At 37.4% G+C, this 18,493-nt stretch overlaps 1 protein-coding gene across 20 annotated transcripts in view; it reads right to left on the bottom strand.

Annotated features, from left to right (window-relative positions):
• NCOA3 (nuclear receptor coactivator 3) overlaps nt 1–18,493 on the bottom strand; it is a 99,287-nt gene that overhangs the window by 29,263 nt on the left and 51,531 nt on the right. For 9 of the 20 annotated variants that reach the window (XM_026073359.1, XM_026070917.1, XM_026068437.1 and 6 more), the window contains one exon: nt 3,061–3,136. The exons of 3 other annotated variants lie outside the window; for them this stretch is intronic. The gene's annotated coding sequence lies outside the window, so the exon portion shown is untranslated. Of the gene's footprint in view, nt 1–3,060; nt 3,137–6,351; nt 6,373–10,826; nt 10,950–17,693; nt 17,751–18,493 lie in introns of those variants that run through there. 8 more of the 20 variants (XM_026071729.1, XM_026069243.1, XM_026070059.1 and 5 more) reach the window with 4 other exon arrangements.

Raw genomic sequence — 18,493 nt, 5'->3', positions numbered from 1 at the left:
CTAGCCTTCTATGACTCAATGCATAGCTCAGTTACAATACAAAACCAGCAAAGCATAAGAAATTATGTTACATTTTAGATCAGTACTAAACACCCAAAATACAGGAACAATTAATCTGTCAACATACATTATTATTTTTACTCAGAAGAACTGACAGATATGACAGCAACCACTTTCATGCAAAGTCTGGTTGTTCTGCTAGTTTTCTTCAAAGTTGCATGTAAAAGTTCAAAAAGCAGATAGCCAGGCTAGTGCATAAAAGCATAACTAACATTAGGTCTCTGAATTACGAATTTGAGCTATCAATACATACTATTATGTACTTTTTAATGAAATTTGTATGCAAATAGGTGCTTAAAGTGCAAGAAGCTACAACAAATTGACTAGATGTAAGGATGAAAGAGAATGCAGAATGTAACTTCTATCCAATAATAAACAACAAGATTTTTCTCAAATTTATCTGTTCCTGGTTTACAGAATTTATGGAGGGAATTTCTAGGGATTGACAAATTTTAAAATCAGGTACTTCATGACAGATAATTCCTAGGTATATAATAATATTCTAATGTTTGCTAGTCTGACGTCAATAGAGGAAGCAACTAATATTAAGTTCTAAATTTAAGTGCCTATGTTACTACGTTGTATTGGAATACACTGTCATTTACATCAAACAATTTATAAAATAAAAACATTTTATGCTACACTCTATTTTCAAAACAGATGGGAATAAACCACTGTTTTGTTCTGTCCAATGTGACTTTCAAACATTTAGCATTTTTGAGCCATTCTGAGGTGAACGAAAAGATATTTAGAAAAACACAGCCCTAGCTCTCACCAAATAATTTAGAAAGATATACATTTGCATCTCAGAGAGACAGAGGATGTGCAATTCAGTGGAAGGAAGTATGAGCAGAGCCCTCCAAAGGTTTATACTTGCAGCAAATTAGAAAATAAAAACTGAAAGACATCAGAAAATCAGTCTGAAACACGGTGTGAATTTAGCAACAAACAACAATTTATGCTCCTCTCTTCACATTTAACATCTACTACACCATTTTTCTTCACACAGTATGATTATTGCTATCATTGTTTAATTCCACTAATGGCAGCAGGACCTACCGCTTAAGTTCTTGGTATATGCTGATGTTCCCAACTCCACCAGTGGAGTGGAACCAAAGGCAGCAGTGTTTGGATAAAAAGTTCCAAAGTTTCATGATTATTTGTAAATATTAAGTAGTAGGAATGTTTTTGCATTACAATTTGATAGAAGGATTCTATCTTTTCAGATATAATCTTAAATTTTCCAAAAGACCCATGAGACTCTCACTCACCAGAAAGGAGGAAAAAGGAAACAAAAAATAGCAAAGACCATTTTGCTCATCAGTAAATGGGTTAGAAAAAAAATCTACCCCTATTAATAAGGTGCACATGTCCATGCCCTTTGCAATGTACTACATACTTTTCACATGTCTACTCTTCTCGCAGCAAAAACTATAGATAGATTGTTAAAAAGGTAATGGTTTTTCTGTGTGACAGGTAGAACAAGTTCTAATAATTATTAATCCATCTATTATGACAATATTTGTGCAGAGTTCAAAACAGCAGCATTTGAAAGACCAGTGTTTTTCAACCTGCCAGGGTTTCAGTATTTTGAAAGGTTAAAAAAAATTCTTCTAAATACATTTCGTAGACCACCAAGAAAAGGAAGCACATGCCAGCAATACAGTGTATTTCGAATCAGGCAGCTTCCTAAAGCCATTTACTAAAGGGCATTCAAGTGGAAAGGGTATCAAGAAATACTAAACACACTAAGCAGAAAGTTTTCAGCCTGATTCAATAGTTTCTTCCCTGGTCGTACCCATCTCTTACCCGCCCACACACTGGAATGCTGCTAACCCACAGCATTTATTTTTAAGTATATGGTGTGAAGAGACTGAAGTCCTTTCTTACGCATTAGATTGTTTTGTCCCACTTTGTCTTTGAGTACACTGGTTTTCCCCTCCAACTTGAGCAGTATTCCCTGGTGCCCATGTTCTCATTAGCTGTAGATGAAAGATCTATTCAACAAAAAGCTTACGGCAACTGGGAAATCTTTGCCCTATCAGGGGCCCCAAAATATAGAAAATTAGATGTTTAAGATTCAGTTTTTGTATTTGGTTAGCTGAAATAGTTGACCATATAAAAAGAAAGAAAGAAAAAAAGCACTACCATAAAATATTACTATAAAACTTCATATCACAACTATTTTAAAATTCATACTATTTGCATAAACATTTTCATCACTTCTTTAGTCCCATGAATATACCAGCTTTTACTACAATAAGTATACATGGTATATTTATTACAGTAAAAGTATGTATGGTATACTCCATGGTTGGAAGCTCTTCTGAGCTGATTTTTTGTTTGAAATTTTCACTAGGGAAAAAGCATAAATTGGCTCTTAGCATTCGCCTGAATAAGTCAATTATGAAGAATTAAATCAAACCAGTCCTTTCCAAAGGATCGTGAAGATGTCTTGGAATTTTTTAAAATTTACGCAACATTAAAATATTAAATATAATCTTCCTTTCTAAAAATTAAGACATAATTCAGATAGTTAAGATGCAAATTGAAATAACTAACTGGTTCCTGCTAAAGAAAAGAAAAAAGCCCCAAATCTTTAATCGGATGTAAATAAAACTAGAGGACATTTGATTCAGCAACTGCATATTCTCAGTGAAAATGTGCTATTTCTAATTTATATTTCCCTCAAAGACATAAACAGCATGATAGCTTTCTAGTGAAACTTCTGATTCAAAATATTATTCAAACTACGCAAAGTTTCTTTTGTTGTAAGAGGGACCGCAGAAACAACGGATATTCGCATTTATTTAGACAGAAATCCACAAGAAAACAAACTCGGAAAACTCACTTTCTGGCAGTAGTGAAGTGTATTTTCATTTGTTTGTTTGAAGAACTTCGTGCTTCTTCTATATTTACATACACAATTTCTAGCTTTAAAAATGATACAGGAATAACTGCTCAGGTACGTATAGTCTAAAAATGAAACCAGTTACTCACTTGTCCTTAGCAAACATTCAAGCACAGCATATTTTTCAGAGGACCCTCAGAATCAGAAGTCATTTTAAGTCACATCCTGGAGGGGGGGGAAAAAAAAAAAAAGGCTGTATATGTGGGGAAAAAACAGTGCTTACTTTTTCATGGTTTTACTTGATAATAATAATGTTACAAACCAGTAAAGAAAACACTCAACATTCAGATATTTTAATCTGTCAAGTGAGTTTAAAACTCATTTACAGTAAGTAGTAAATGTGAAACACCAGGAAGGTTCCAGATGCTGGGCTGCACGTGAACAGCGTTTCAGTGGGCTTTTGCTCTACTTTTACCCTCTATCTTCTACACAGCAAGAGGAGGAAGTCAGCTGGGACACCGATGGAGCTCCATTCACAGATTTTCAACGCCGCTACAGGCTTGACACTTCACAAGCCTGAGTCAAACACCACCAGAAAGCCAAGTTTTCCTTCACCTAAGAGCTGAAGATATATATTTTAAAGCTAGACTTGAATATTTTCCTTCCTTTTGGAGAAATATCAAAACTACTAGAGATGTTTGTTCTTAGAAACTTCAGGCAGGCACTTTTAAATCTAGATATAAAAAGCTGCAGCCCCAAATGAGATGTTTTGTGAGGTTATGATCCGGAAGTAAAAACTAAGCGCGCAGCCCCGCTACGTCAGCGGGGTGCTTCGTACAACCTCCTGTGCGAGAAGAGCAAACTGCTTCCAAAGCTATAAACACTCTCAGGTTTCTGTTACCCTGTTCTTCTATGAAATTCTGGGAATGATTAATACATATTATCATGCATTTTATACAAGGTATGATTAAGTGTACTAATTAGTGAGATTCTGGGTCTCTACAGAGCATTACAGTAACTTAAGAAAAGTTTCAAACAACAGCTGTGTGATTGAATTGATTTACTAAAAACTGCTTGAAGCACTATGTAAAGCAGAAGCTGTTCAAGCTAATTAGAAAAATAAACTGCTCTTGGGAAATATTTATGAGACATTCACATGTAAGCACACACCATAGTCCTATCCAAAATTGAGAGTTTCAAAATTGATACTTCTACACAGGCTACTTAATAGATAATCATTAGCAGTCAGGTGAAGGAGTTTTATTCAAGTAGCTCATTTCTTAAGAAATTAAACTGAAGCTTTTCATATCAACTGGTTGCCTATACATTCACTACTGTTTTAACCATCCCTTTGACGATACTGATTGTAGCTTTATTTATATGAACTAGAATTACCAATTAGAAGGTTGATTGGCAATGTGGTCACGTAAGAATAAGCATCAAGAGTAAATTGTCTCCTAATTAAAGACTTCTGTAACATCCTTTTATGCTAAATCAACCGCCGCTAATAACGAAAACCAGAACAAAGGCACAAAAAGAAAAAAAATACAGAAATCCTGGGATGCAGTATCAGAGATGTTTATGTGGACATTATGGAAAATTAAATCTTCTGGCTATTATTTTCTGTAAAAATGCTAAAACAATCCTATAGTACAGTCAGTTAGAGCCTGCCATCTCTCCTCACTGGGATCTTATACCCATAAGGGCTTTGCAAACTATTTGCTGACGTCTCTGCTGGACAGAATTTATGAAAGAAAGAGATGGTATAAATTACACTCAGATGGTGAATGGAGGGATACAGACAATTAGAGATTAACCACACATCTCCCATAATTTTCAATCTGATTTGGTAGATTATACTGACACGCCAAGCAGCACTCAAGCGTTTGAAAAATCCATCTGCAGGCCATTGTTGTGTGCGATGTTCAGTCTTTTCCAGTCTATTCCTTCCTCAAATTTCGGCACTGGCTTGATAAACTTGTGCACACATCTGTGCAAGCAGGGAGGTGGGCTGACATAATCGCAAACAAGAGTCTTACTGAGAAGCTGAGCTGTGCATGACAGCTGGATCACAAAATCCCTTAAAGAAGTATGAGGGAGAGTTGAGACCCATAACTCTTTCTCAAAAACATGAATGTTACAACTTCAACTGCTCGAGCTTATCAAGGTAGCTAAATCCATATGAAGGATGCTCCTTTTTTCCCCATTAACAATTGTCACAAGTATCAAAGCATCCTGCGGGACTGGAAACGCGAGGGGGAGGAGAGAAACCCTGAAAACGCTGAAAGTTGAAAGAAACATAAAAATCTTAACACTACTTAAATTAGTTTTAGAATATGCCCTTTCTATTCTCCTCAAGTAGAATATTCATTCTATGGATGTAAACATTGGAGCTGTCTAAAACAGAAGATGGAATACAACTTCCAAAAGAGGCGCTGCAGTAAAGCAACCTTTCGCCTACGGAATAATCTTCCAGGATTTCCCCTTTGAAGGGTAAGAAGAGTATCTGAAGTAGCATTTGCATTAATCGAGTCCGGCAGAACACTTCAGAGGACCATCCTATGAGGACTGGCAGGGCAACCAAGGCAGATGCTCTAAATGCTATTCTACAGACCAGATTGAACTAAAGCAAGCTGAAACAGAAATGAAAATCTTATCCAATAAAATAAACAAAATGTACAGTAAAAATTTTGCCATATATCAAAAGTAAATTACACCTGAAGGTACTACTACATATAAAATGGGATATTAAAATTATATAATCCAGTAAGTCATTACATTGTTATCATCTAAGACATTTAAATGAAAAAATAAAATATGCCCCTCTTTTCTATAGTTGGTGTTGTCCTGCTAATGAAAGCCCATACTCTCACCTATTGCAAGCTGATGATTCAACTCTGTTGTCCGTACTCTAATGCTATTTGCTTCCTCTTCTGAATACAGAGATAACAGGGGAATTCTTAAGATTTTAAATTAAAAATATATATATTTATTTTCAAAACTGTTTTCTCTTCTACTTTACCTGAATTAGCTTAGGCTATTAGAGTGCCTGTATTAAAGCACAGTCATACTCTAAGCATTTGTCAGTCTCAAAGCCATTAGTATTCTAAAACATTTGGCATCTGTGCCCCTGCAGCAAGCTTCTCCATTAGCTCTCACCACACCACTACCACTGGCATCACGTGAGCACTCGGTTTCCTGCCTAAAAACTGCTCAACCAAAGAACAAGTCTACTTACAGAAAACCATCGTTCTGCATGTTTTGATCTCAATGAGCTCAACATGCTGCAACTGATCTCCCCGCTCTCAGGAGCTACAGATATACTCAGTTCACACCTCGCAGGAACAGAACTCATAAGCTATACACAGTCCAGCTTCCAAATTTAAGCATACATATTGTCAAATTTTCAATGCAATTGAAAAAGGTTTAAAACACATTACATTAGCCTCTGGATGGGATGGCTAGGGGTAAGGGCACAGTACGAAGTCTGTCACAGGAGCCAAGTAACATTGTCCTGCTGGAGAGCCTGTGTCAGAAAAATCAAACAGATAAACTGAGATGATAGCAGATTTAAAAGTTACCTCTTGGAGTATATTAGGATTTCATTCAAAGTTCAACATACACAATAATTACTCAGCCAATTTCTAAGAAAAGGGAAAACAGTCACTCTTAGAGCAATATACTCACACAAAGGTACCACTGTCACAAATCTGACCCACAAACGACAGTATCAGCCGAAGGATAAACATCAGCCTTAGCAATAAAATAAAATTTGAAAAGTTACTATGTTTAGATACAATTTTAATAAAAATCAGTGAGACTTTTTTGACAAGCCATACTACTGCTTGTGGCACAGATAGCCACAATGTGATAACAAAAGCTACTCTGTTTTAAATATTAAAAATATACTATATAGTCAAATGTACTAGATATGTTAAACACAAAGGCAACATTTTGACAGAAGGAAGAAAAAGGATTACACCTGTAATCCTCCTTAAGTGTTCCAGAGACAATTAATATGCCATTTTAAAAAGAAAATCAAATATAAAGTACTACACTTTAAACTACTGTACATTAGGACAACCTATTTTTAAATCTGCGCAGGGAAAAGTGAAGCAGACAAAACAAATACCACTGAACCTTAACTACAGCTTTGTGAGTCCGGCAATACAATGTAACAAACTACAGAAACAGATAACAAAACTGAAGCATATAGTGTTAATAAAGACATTTTGGTGTACTGTAACTATTTTGTACTTAAAAGGCTTAATTATCTTTTAATATTAAAGCATCTACACTTACATTACGAAAGAAAAAGCAAAATACATTGCTAATTGTATTGATAAATCATTATCCTAATTTAGCACTTCCATCAGTACAGTAAGTACTAATAAAATGCTGTTCCAAAATACATGTGTTTAATCATTCTTCCCTTCCCTTCCTCCTCCCCCCGCACTCCATCAGCCAAAAAAGGTCATTTTCTAGATAATAAATAACCAGCTCAGAGAGACTTCACTGAATCAGGGCTGTCAGTTAAAAAACTAAAAAGGTGCTATCTATGATCTGGGAGACAGTGCAGCACACCTTGTTGCAACATGTTAAATAATTTTAACTCCGCACACATCCTTTCTACATTACATGTTCCATCCTAGGCAGACTGTAATTCTTCAGGCCCTGTCAGCTTTCATTTACCACTTTCCCCGCAGTGTTTAGTAAGCACTGTGCACTACTCTGCTATTTTTCAGATATGCCAATTAACTGGAGCCGTGCTCACTTTGCATATATTGAAATGACAGGACACTTAGTTACAGGGTGGGCAGAGCTGGGACACATCCTGAGCACTTCTCCTGCTCCTCGAGAAGTAACGCCTGCACTCTGTTTTTGGAAAGTCAGCAGTTGCTAATATGTTTCCTATACGTCCCTACTTGCTAACCCCAGCAACAGCTGTAAGCCCCTGTTATAACAAATAAAAAGGAACAACGAGGGGCTCTAGTGAACTCTGTCATAGAACAGGACTTTACGCCCTGCCGCACGCTGCAGAACACCTGTGAGAACTTCCCCCCAGCCACCTTCTGCACCGAGCGCTGCGGGAAGGCGGCTAACGCGTCTCAGCATGGATCCGCAGGCAGGCGAGCACCGCTCCGGATTCAGAGCCAGCGCTGCCCTCGTATCCCGGCCATGATAGGAGCCTAACCCAGCTGGCTAAGCATATCTGCCAGGATATAGCTCCCGCGAGCGAAAGGCAGCTGGATAAGACACAGCCAACACCACCGACTTACACGACACTGGCAAAAAGAACCGGCAACCCGGGGGGGGGGGGGGGGCTACAAATATTAAAGGCGGCCTTTAACCTTGACCGATTTCCTAGCTGCTGTACTGCAAGGAGGCGTTTGGGCTTTCAGCATAGCTCTTGGCAGCAGATTAACATTTTTAGAATATGTTTAGAATGTTTTTAACATAGACAAGTCTTTAGAGACTTGAATCTGGAAAAATCAGTAAACACTGCTTTAAAAAATAATTTAGGGTATAGTAAGTATATTTAAAGAAAAAATCCCTAACTCAGACACCATAAAGAAACAGGATGTGATATCTGGGCTACTATAACAGGACTTGATAAAGCAAATTAGCTGGTAAGAAACCACAGACACCAGCATGCTTTTCTGTACAGGCAGCCGCTTGAACAGCAGAAGGAACTCAAAGTCAGCAGCAGACTGAGGTGCTATCGTCTACTTAGCTTTTGTATTAATATTTAATGAAGTTCTGCAAACAGAAAACACTTCCCCCTTTCATCCTGGACAGAGTCAGCAAGTCCTATGCAATAAGCTTGTACGACGTGCTCTCCGCTCTAAATAAAAAGTTACTAAAAGCAAAAAAATTCTAAAAAAGTAGGAAATTTACCAAAATCAGGTTCCTTTTACAGGACAAAATGTCCTTCTTGGAGGTTACAAAGGAAGCGCCGAGATAACAGTATTAGAGAGGGAATGGCTTTCCAATGCCAGCGAGGCTGAACTGCGAGGCGGCGCCGGGCGTTTGACTCCTTACGTAACCCCCAGGGCGGCGAGAAGGCGGCGAGCTGCCCGACGCCCGTCTCCAGCACACTCCATCAGGAATCAAGTTTGAACTAATTCACATAATTTACTAAGATGGAAGTACATATTGCTAAAAATTATTTAAATTAAGATTATTAATGCAAGCTACAAGATCACTCTAAATTAGAAGTGGACGTTAATTAAGAACCTTAGAACATGAACCTATCAGTTTGATGATTTAAGTCTGAAAGCATTAATCATTTATTAGCCACTTCTAACTTCTTACGTTTTAAGTGGACACATTATCTCACCTAATGAAAGTTTATTTCATGCCTTGGCAATATATGACTTCCATTTTTGCACAGTCTTGACCACTACACTTTACAATAACGTGCCGCCCTTCTCAGCACACACTTCAGTCACGGCAGTTGCACAGAACAGACCCAGTACAGAGGACGATTCACAGAAAACAGGTAACGATCACAGCAGAGGCAAACACAAAGTGCTGACTAGCAGTAGATACTAGATGGGATTCGTGCCACAGCTTACAAAATTGGGAGCACTGTATCTTATGGAAAAAAAACCCACATATGTAAATATCGCATTAACGTGCAGCTTTAAAAGGAAAATTCATTTATTAGAAGAGATGGTATAAATCTCAACCACAGTGCTTTTTCTGTTAAAACTGCTCATAGCACAGTTAGGAAAAAGAAAGCTCTTTCACTTTACCTCTATCATGAATTTCAATACACTGACATTTCTCCCTGCAACATGGATTTTTAGATCTCCATGATATCCTAGGAGCAACAAGGATAGGGTCTCTATACTTTCTAGAGGTCTAGAGACCTAGAGATCTTTGAAAATTTAGATCTTGTAAGATTATGGAACTAGCTAATAGTATTAGTAGTACTGAAGACTGACACAGTCAACAAGGCTGCAGTATTTGTTGCAATATAACTCTATTTAGAGCTGGATGTTCTAAACAGGACAGAATTTGCTTTTTTCCCTTCACTAACTTAATAAGTTTTTTAAAAAAAAAGTAAAAAAAAATTATAGTACTTCACACGAGAGAAATAATTTTAATGAATAATTTTTCTTTCACTCTTGCCAAATCTAAAGCAAATTCTGAAGAGTCCAGAAGTATCTATCTAAACACCATAAATTTATGGTCACACATACAATACCTAAGTTCTGTACGTGCACTTGTTTTGCACTGCTGTATCATAAAAAGAAAACTAGATCCTAAACTGGCAAAGGCTTGAGATGCTGAAGAGAAAACTCAGAGCAGACACAGGCCTCATGGGTACATCTGAGGGAGGGGAAAAGGGAAAATTGTAACTAACCTCATGATTTAAAGAAGCACAAAATGGTTATAAAACAACATTTTTTTCATTATTTTAGTATGGATTGGCATGCCTTTTTGATTACTATACAGAAGTGTAAAAAGATGAAGCATTTAAGTATTTGAATAAAAAACATTAAAATACAACTTGAAGTTATTATGAAAAATTTAACATCCACTTGGTTTCAATTTCTTTTTATACATTAAAGCAGAAAGTTTGCAAATCTTCTAGAACTCAAGGTTAAGGGCGATCAGCTGGCAAAATCCAGTTGTCAAAGTTTAGCCAGTGCTTTTGGTGAAACGCTGACAGTTACATACAACAGTACACTCCTGTTAATTCATGCACGCTTCACAAAATATGTTTAATAGTATACTTAAAGAAAAACACCAAAATCCTTAGTATCATTACACTGATTAAAGCTCTGGTAAATTAGGCAATTATGTTTTTTTTTTTTCTTCTTATAGAATACAGTAGATTCTGTAAGATCCTACAGTGACAGAGACATTTTCCTACACGAGCAGACAAAGATACAAGATCTCTTACCTTAATTTAAAAATGACTAGGGAATTAGTTTTCCCTTAAAAGGGAGGAAAGCAACTTTCCAAACATACAGTTTCAGGATAGTTAGAACTCAGACTGCAAGTTTTCAGCAGCAACGATTCTCATTTTCTTGGAGGTAGCTATACACTGTCTGGTACTTGAAAAACAGAAAGTGCTTATGAATTTCTTGGTGAAAACAGGAAATGTAATAAACTAAACTCAGTTCGTTTCACTAAATACATGTGAACTCTCCCCAAATCATCAAGTCCACCCTCCTCCCTAAGACTCTGAATGTGTCCAAATACGTTTTTATATATTATACACATGCACTTTTTTGTTCTCCAGTTCTACTCTACCAGCATCTCAAGGAAACAAACACTGCTCTTTTGATTTTCAGAGAAAGGCAAATTAAACATGACTATAATATTACAATTAGCATAAACTCATTCCAGCTCTATGGCATTGCTGCAATTGAATCAGACTCTATTATGCCAAAATCTCACTCATTTTACAGAGATGATAGTTTTATATGAAATGTGTTTAGAATGAGATCAGTTCAAAATCAGAGTTTTCTAGGGCAGCAGTTAAAAACTGGGCAGAACATCAGCAATATCCTTGTGAAAGCTTGCCCACTGCAAGCTTAAATTTAGGGACAGAAGTCATTCTACAGCTGCAAAATAACATTTGCATCAAAAACTAATAAAACCAAAAGCTACCTTCAAACAAAGAGAAAAACTGACTTGTTATTTGTCAGAATGAAACATTTACTGTACACACTATCAGTTTCTAACGTGATCTCTGTCAAGCAGACAGCAAGCTTAATGCCAGCTTTTCAACTTCCCTACAAAAAAATACTGAGAAAAACATTCAAAGTAGATGAATATGTTGCATTTTCTACAGCTATTATTCGTAATGGATGTTCCCCCCCAGTATTTCCAATTTAATCTTTGAATCTTGTATGTGAACTGAGAGTATTCACCAAATCAGTAGGCATGGAGGCTGGAGTTTAAGAAACTTGTTTATTCGAAGAAACACTTTCAAGTGTCAAGTTCCAGAGACAAAAATATTTTTTTAATTACAACTTCATTACTGAAAAAAAATCTAACTATTCTTTTTATTATCTGCTTGTTTAAAAAGCAAGCCTCTTAATTAAAAGCTATAAGCAATCTAGACTTTTTATAATGATCTTTGAGCTTTAGTCAGAGTTTTGTTTCCACTGTTGTACTTCTGGCACCAGTTCCTCTTTGGAGATGAGATGTGATCTAGCTGATGCTTGCGTGCCTTAAGCAGCACAGTCATTAATCATCCCACCATACATTTAGTGTATCAGCCTCTTCACTTCATCTGCCATTTCCTAGCGCTTGAATAATCACAAATTATTAACAGGCACAGAAGTTTATCCACAGCTGGAAACTGTGGCAAATCCTTGAAGAGCAGTCCTTGTGCTCGTGAGTATTCCTATAAAGCTCTGTCATATTTTGCCTTTGTGGAAGTACTGGGGAACAGTAAAATATAGTTGTTTTTATCCCTGTGCACAGTCTCCTGGGAGACACTGCAAACTTCTAATAGATCTAATCTTTTGTCAGCCTGATGATACGAAAAACTACTTTCACTCTAACTGACCGACTGCGGCAAGTTCTTACACCCCACGTAAAGACCTCTGAAGTCACAACTCTTCAACATTAATTATATCAGATCAACTTCCAAATTTAATGGAATGCCCTAGACCTCAGTATAAAGATCCCCTTTGATTTTGACTACAAAAAGGAAAATCTCAAGTGTCTGCCTTTTACTTACACAAACAACACAAAATTAGGTGTATAAGACACCAATCGGATGCTGCAGTTTTAAGAATCTTTTGTTTTAGTATATAGACAAGACTAGTATTCTGTTCTGCATTTGTAAGAATAAAAGTTGTTACACAATTAAGAGTTTCTGATATTAGCCTTGGAAAAATTGCAATCTCTTAAGACTTCTACAGCATGAGTACCAAGAACACAACAATATAACGTCTAATGAAAGATTTTAGTTCCAGTCCTTACGATGCATCAAAAACAGATTTTGGTATTAGTAGCAGAGTTATGCACAAATAAATTAACAGGGAGAAATACGCCTTGCCAGCGGTGCTCCGGGTTCCCAGCAGATGAGCTGGAATACAAGCCACCCCACAATGCTTGCAGTACTTTCTGTCACGCTTTCTAAACACTCAAAGCCAGTTCTACAGAACATAACCTCCCACCCTGGACAGCCCGAAACCCTGATTACACACTTCAAAACAAAACAAAACAAAAAAAGTCCTTTTTTCAGGGGTGCAACGTTTCATAAACTGCATGGCCTGCTGCCACAAGTTTGCAGCCAGCTGAAATAAACAGCACTTTCAAGGGCACGAATATTTGAGGGAATAGTATTCCGTTGTTACAAAACACCAACAAAAAAGACAAACAATAATGAGAAACAGCTTAAATAACTTAGCTAACATGTTTAGATTTAATCACTGCATCCTGTAAAACAATGAGAAACTATGCTGTATCGGTGGTGTTTTTACCTTTTGAGTACTCGTTTTAACTTGAAAAGTAGGACCAGACACATGCAAAACCCAGCCTACAGAAGTGATGAAGAGCATGACCCGCTAGTAATACTTTAAAGGCAACACTAATTTTAACTGGAAAATCAAGTAGCCAACCATAAAAGGTATGTCGGTATAAGACAGTTCAGAGATGCAAGGCAACACACAAAACAGCTTCCTGTTTTTGTAAATGCTTGCTTTTGCCACACATAAAGGCAGGCCTGAGGAGCACGTAAAAAAGGAATAGTTTGCTTACAGAAAAATAATTCTGAATGACTAAACGACCCCTGGTACTACCTGCTCAGCTCAAACACCTGCATATCCGTGTGGCTAACACTGTCCACAAGCAAGTACGCATTGCCCTCCCTCCAGGCCTGCGTGCCGAGCCAACGGGTGCAACACGCTTGGGGTTCAAAGGAAGCTCCCTACAACGTTCGGCGCCACGGTGCTAAATTCACTGTCCTGACAGGGAGGGAGGGGAGCCGGTACTGAGGGTAGCTAGCAGGCTCCTCTCAAACTAAAACAAACATATCCATACTCATTTGCAAATGAAACTACATAAAAAATAAAGTTATTTTATTTAAAATTAGTCATTCTTAATACGCCCAGTTGTTTTAACAGTATAGATGCACATGAACACAAGGAACCAGGTTACAGTCTCTAGAAAAAAAAAACATAAGTAGAGCTTTAACACTCTTTCAACTGCCTGTTTCTATTTCACACTAAAACTGTACACTCCTTTGCCTACAGTATCTGAGCTGGTAAATTCATATTTGTTGGATCAGATTAATTTTGCCATATACTTACAGTATATACAAGTACATATTGAACTAACTCTTCCCTCTCACTCAAGCAGAATAACGTAAAGATATCTGTGACCTAAATTTCTTTTTGTATTGCCTATGCCAATTTGCCTGAGAAAGGAATCAAAGGAGCAGCGGTCATTAGAGCTTCAAGAGAGAAAAGAATTGAGAAGAGCATCTCCCCATCTGTGACATCCCAGGGCGAATGGAGACAATAGGCTCCTGTAAGGCCTTCCCGGAGGATGTGGGGGAGGAAGGGGCGCATGCTTTTTTTGTTTGTAAAATGAAGATGTGAATAATTCTGTAAAATGCTGTTAGGAAGCATTCAGCAGCATAACTCAATTAGTCTTACTTCTTGCTGAATTTTTAACTAACTCAGTTTTTTTAAAAAGTGGATGAAAGTCATGAAGCAGACTAAAACACAGAGAAGCAGGAAAAAAATAAAGGAGTCTTTGCAGGAGGAGGAGGAGGAGAAAAAGTAACCAGCTAGGTACGATGGACATATTTTATAAAAGCAATCAAACGAAAGGGCATATCCACGGAACAAATAAAGTCTAGCATTTGTATGAACCTCAAAAAACATCATCGTCTGGGCATCAAGGAAACTAGATAAGAATGGTAGAGAAATGTTAAAATAGAGAGCAGAAAACAAAAAAAATCATATTCTTACTAGAGCTCACCAGATGTTGTTCACAGATTAAAACACAGATGACTTTTTAATTTAATTCCAAATTTGAAGTAGTATTTAGGGGATCTTTATAAGACCTACAGGAGTACTACTTAAAATTGAATTAATTGGGTTTGAATACATCTAATGTAAGTGCAAAAAGGCATTTCAAATCTTGTAATTTCATTTTTAATAAGACTTTTTTCCAGGAAATACTCATAGGTACTCTAAAAATACTCAACATTACAGCCACTGCAAATTCTCAGTTATTTAAAACTTACAAGTTTAGGATTTAAGTATGAATTGAAGTGTATGGATTGAGTCAAGGTTTAATTTTCAAAACTGCTTAGAACGCTGCCAAAACACTTTTCCACATTAAACAAAGACATACAGACTACATGAAATACACACTCTACAGTTTCTAACACTTTATGATATTGTATTTATTTTTTCAATATTTCACATCCTTTGTAGCTCCAGTCCAAAGTATTAAAGCCAAATATTTTAAACAGTCTTCATCAGAAAAAAAGGAAAAGGAAATCAGTACATTAATCAGTGAATGTGTGTGCACATAAATCAAACAAATTCTCAAAGACAATATTATTCTCCTATAAAATTAATTGTGTTTAAAGAACAATATGCAGCTTAGTAACACCATGGAATAGGAAATTCCACATCTCTAGTGATACACGAGGACATCACTGCATACTCCCAGCATTCATGATGGAAAAGTGCTTACATTGTCACTCTGTGCCTGGATTGAGGTGACAAGAGAGAGAGGAAGAGACAAAAAAAGATGCCAGCTCTTAAATGAATTTCTGATAATAGCTGCTACACCTACACAGATTCTGGAGGAGAGAGTAAAGACATCAAAAAACTCCTGTATGGTTCTATAAGAAACTTAGGAAGGCTACCACAGGGAAAAAGTCAGCATTTAAAAAGTGGAAAGATTGTCCACCTGGGAAGAACAGGAAAGCCCATAAAGCATGGCAAGTTGAATGTAAACAGGAAACAGAGGGCTAAAAACGAATGTGAAGACTGCCGTGCACGGCACTCTCTAACTGAGGGTAAAAAGATGTTTAAACACATCAAAAGCAGGAAGTCAGCTAGGGGGACAGTGGACCTTTTGATGACAATGGCACAAAAGGGGCACTGGGAGAGGATAAAGCCGTAGCTCAGAGAGCCTCTTTGTGTTGGTCTTCACTATTGACGGTACTTGGGAGATTCCCATACTCAGCATGTTCTTTGCAGCAAATAGCTTGCAGGAGTAAGATGAATTTTAGGGAAATACAGAGCAAGTATTAAACCAGACATACTAGATGTTAATCAGTCCCCAGGATACCATTCATCCAAGAAGAACTCAAACGTGAATCTTCAGAACTGCTGGTCAATCTGTATAATCTGTCATTACAAACTGCTACTATACTGGAGAACTAGCAGGTAACCAGCGCAACTCCTATTTACAAGAAGAAATCTGGAGGGAATATAGGGAACTATGGACCAGGGAATTTGACATTCATTCCTTGTCTGACTTCCATCCATGTTATATGGCAGAAGCTGTCCTAAAAAATAAGATCACTACGCACATGGATAAAAAAGGTCTGCAGGAAAACAGTCAACATAGCATGTCTTCTGAAAAGGGAAAGCCTTCAGAGACTGCTGGGGATTCTGGGAGAGATCTAAACCCTGCTTGAACTCGAAACTTGCAGTTACAACCCAGGAGAGGCATTCTGGTGTTCTCAGCAACAACTCCTTGCAATCATCAGCTCAGTGCTTAGCAACAGCAAACAAAAAGGCCAAAAAAGGGCTGGGCACCATCAGGAAGAACACTGAGATTAAAACTTTGTTTTGTCCCTCTGTAAAACCATGGCATAGTCACAACTGGATGACACTGTTCTGGTTTCTGCATCTCAAGACAAAGGTAGTGGAGCTACAGAAGGACAGCTGCAAAGATCTAGGTGATGGAGTAGCCAACTTATGAGGAGAGGCAAAGACTCTTCAGTCTGGAGTGCTGGAAGCTGAAGTGGAGCTGACTGAAGTTTCCAAAACCAGGAAGACAAGGGTTAAACCACATATGGAACTGGTGTTTACCCAGTCCCAATAGTAGGGGGCACTAGGTGACTCTAGCAGGTTTAAATGATGAAGAAAGTGCTTCTGTGGCCTGTGATCACCAGAGGTAGTGAGGATGGGTTCTAGAGGGACGAGACAAATTCAGGGACAACAGCTTCATGAACAGGTACTTAAGAAAACAGGCAGAGATCTACCTTCTAACATCCCTAATGCAATCACTGTGGATGCTGCGGGGGCAGGAGGTGAAAGGACTGTGCAAATTGTCTAGGTTCCCACACTCTCCCTATCTGCTGCCTCCTACTGCCACTCTCGGGAAACAGAAGATGGTGCTAGATGAAACATTGGCCTGACCCCAGTTTGACTGAGAAATGGAAAAATATGTTGCCGTAACTCTGCCAGAATACCTAAGGAACTAATGCTTTAAGATCTCAGTATACCTTAAAACAAAATCTCCTGAAACACTAAGAGTGCTTGTAGATTAAAACAGATTATACTGAAAACAAAATACTGACGTAGAAATGAACATAAAATTCACAGCAATAGTAAAAAAAAAAGTTTTAATAACATCTTTCAGTAAAATTACAGTGATTGTAAGCAGGGAAGTTAGTACAGAAAAGAGAGAGAATCCACATTGAGAATGTGTTGTTCATACAGATTTTTGAAAGAGTGCATATGATTGAATTGAATTAAGTTGGCTTTTGAAGACCTTAATGTGGATAACAGCTAAGCAACTGAACATAAAAATTTAAAAAATATTTACTCACCAAACAGAAAACTCTGCTCTTTTGCTCTATAAACTTATTTGAGGGGAAAAAATAGCCCTGAAAAAGAAAATGAAAGTTGTACAGAATCACTTTATGAGCTGTATGATCCTCGATTGATCATTGTAACATTTCTTGACATCCTGAATTTGTTAAAACATGTAAAAAGATTATTATGTTTGAACTGCCTGAGTGCAGTGGCAAAACTGTATTTACCTACAGTCTATTTTGTTCAGAGAACTTGTATAGAGACTCCTTTGCCAGTACGAAATGTGATTTTACTAAGAGGTTTGTTGATATAGATTTACCAGGAAGCTTCCTTAGTAGAGATCAAGCTTAAGAAAAACTAGCAGGATTTATCCTACTATGGTGCTATGATTCTGAACATCTAATATTTTCTAAAAGTCCCAATTTCGAGCATTTATCAGCCAAAGGCCAATCTGAGAGAGGAGGCAGAACAGTTCAGTGAAAATCTGAACTGTGCAACTCACTAATTTTTTTTGTAATTTCCAGTTTACAAATACATATAGTTAAATATATAGTCAAAACTCACGTTTCTCATCCTATTTTTCAAAAAGCGGTTTCTACTTTCAACAAAAAGCAAGGGGATTCACAGGTCCTTTTTAGACTCTCCTCTACGAGGGGCTGCTCAGCACCTTCCTTGTCAGTGCTCAGAAGTTATCCAAGCAAATGGAGTCTCAGTTTCAGCGTTCCCTACACTACTCACGTATCTGTATCACAATGTGTGTGAAACTTCACATTCTTGTCTCCTTCCCTCCTTCAACTGCTTCAGAAAGTTAGAG

The sequence above is a fragment of the Apteryx rowi genome, unplaced genomic scaffold (genome assembly GCF_003343035.1).
Source record: "Apteryx rowi isolate R43461 unplaced genomic scaffold, aptRow1 scaffold_0, whole genome shotgun sequence".
NCBI classification, from domain to species: domain Eukaryota; kingdom Metazoa; phylum Chordata; class Aves; order Apterygiformes; family Apterygidae; genus Apteryx; species Apteryx rowi.
The sequence above is the reverse complement of the archived record's forward strand: the minus strand, read 5'-3'. Positions and strand labels throughout refer to the sequence as shown.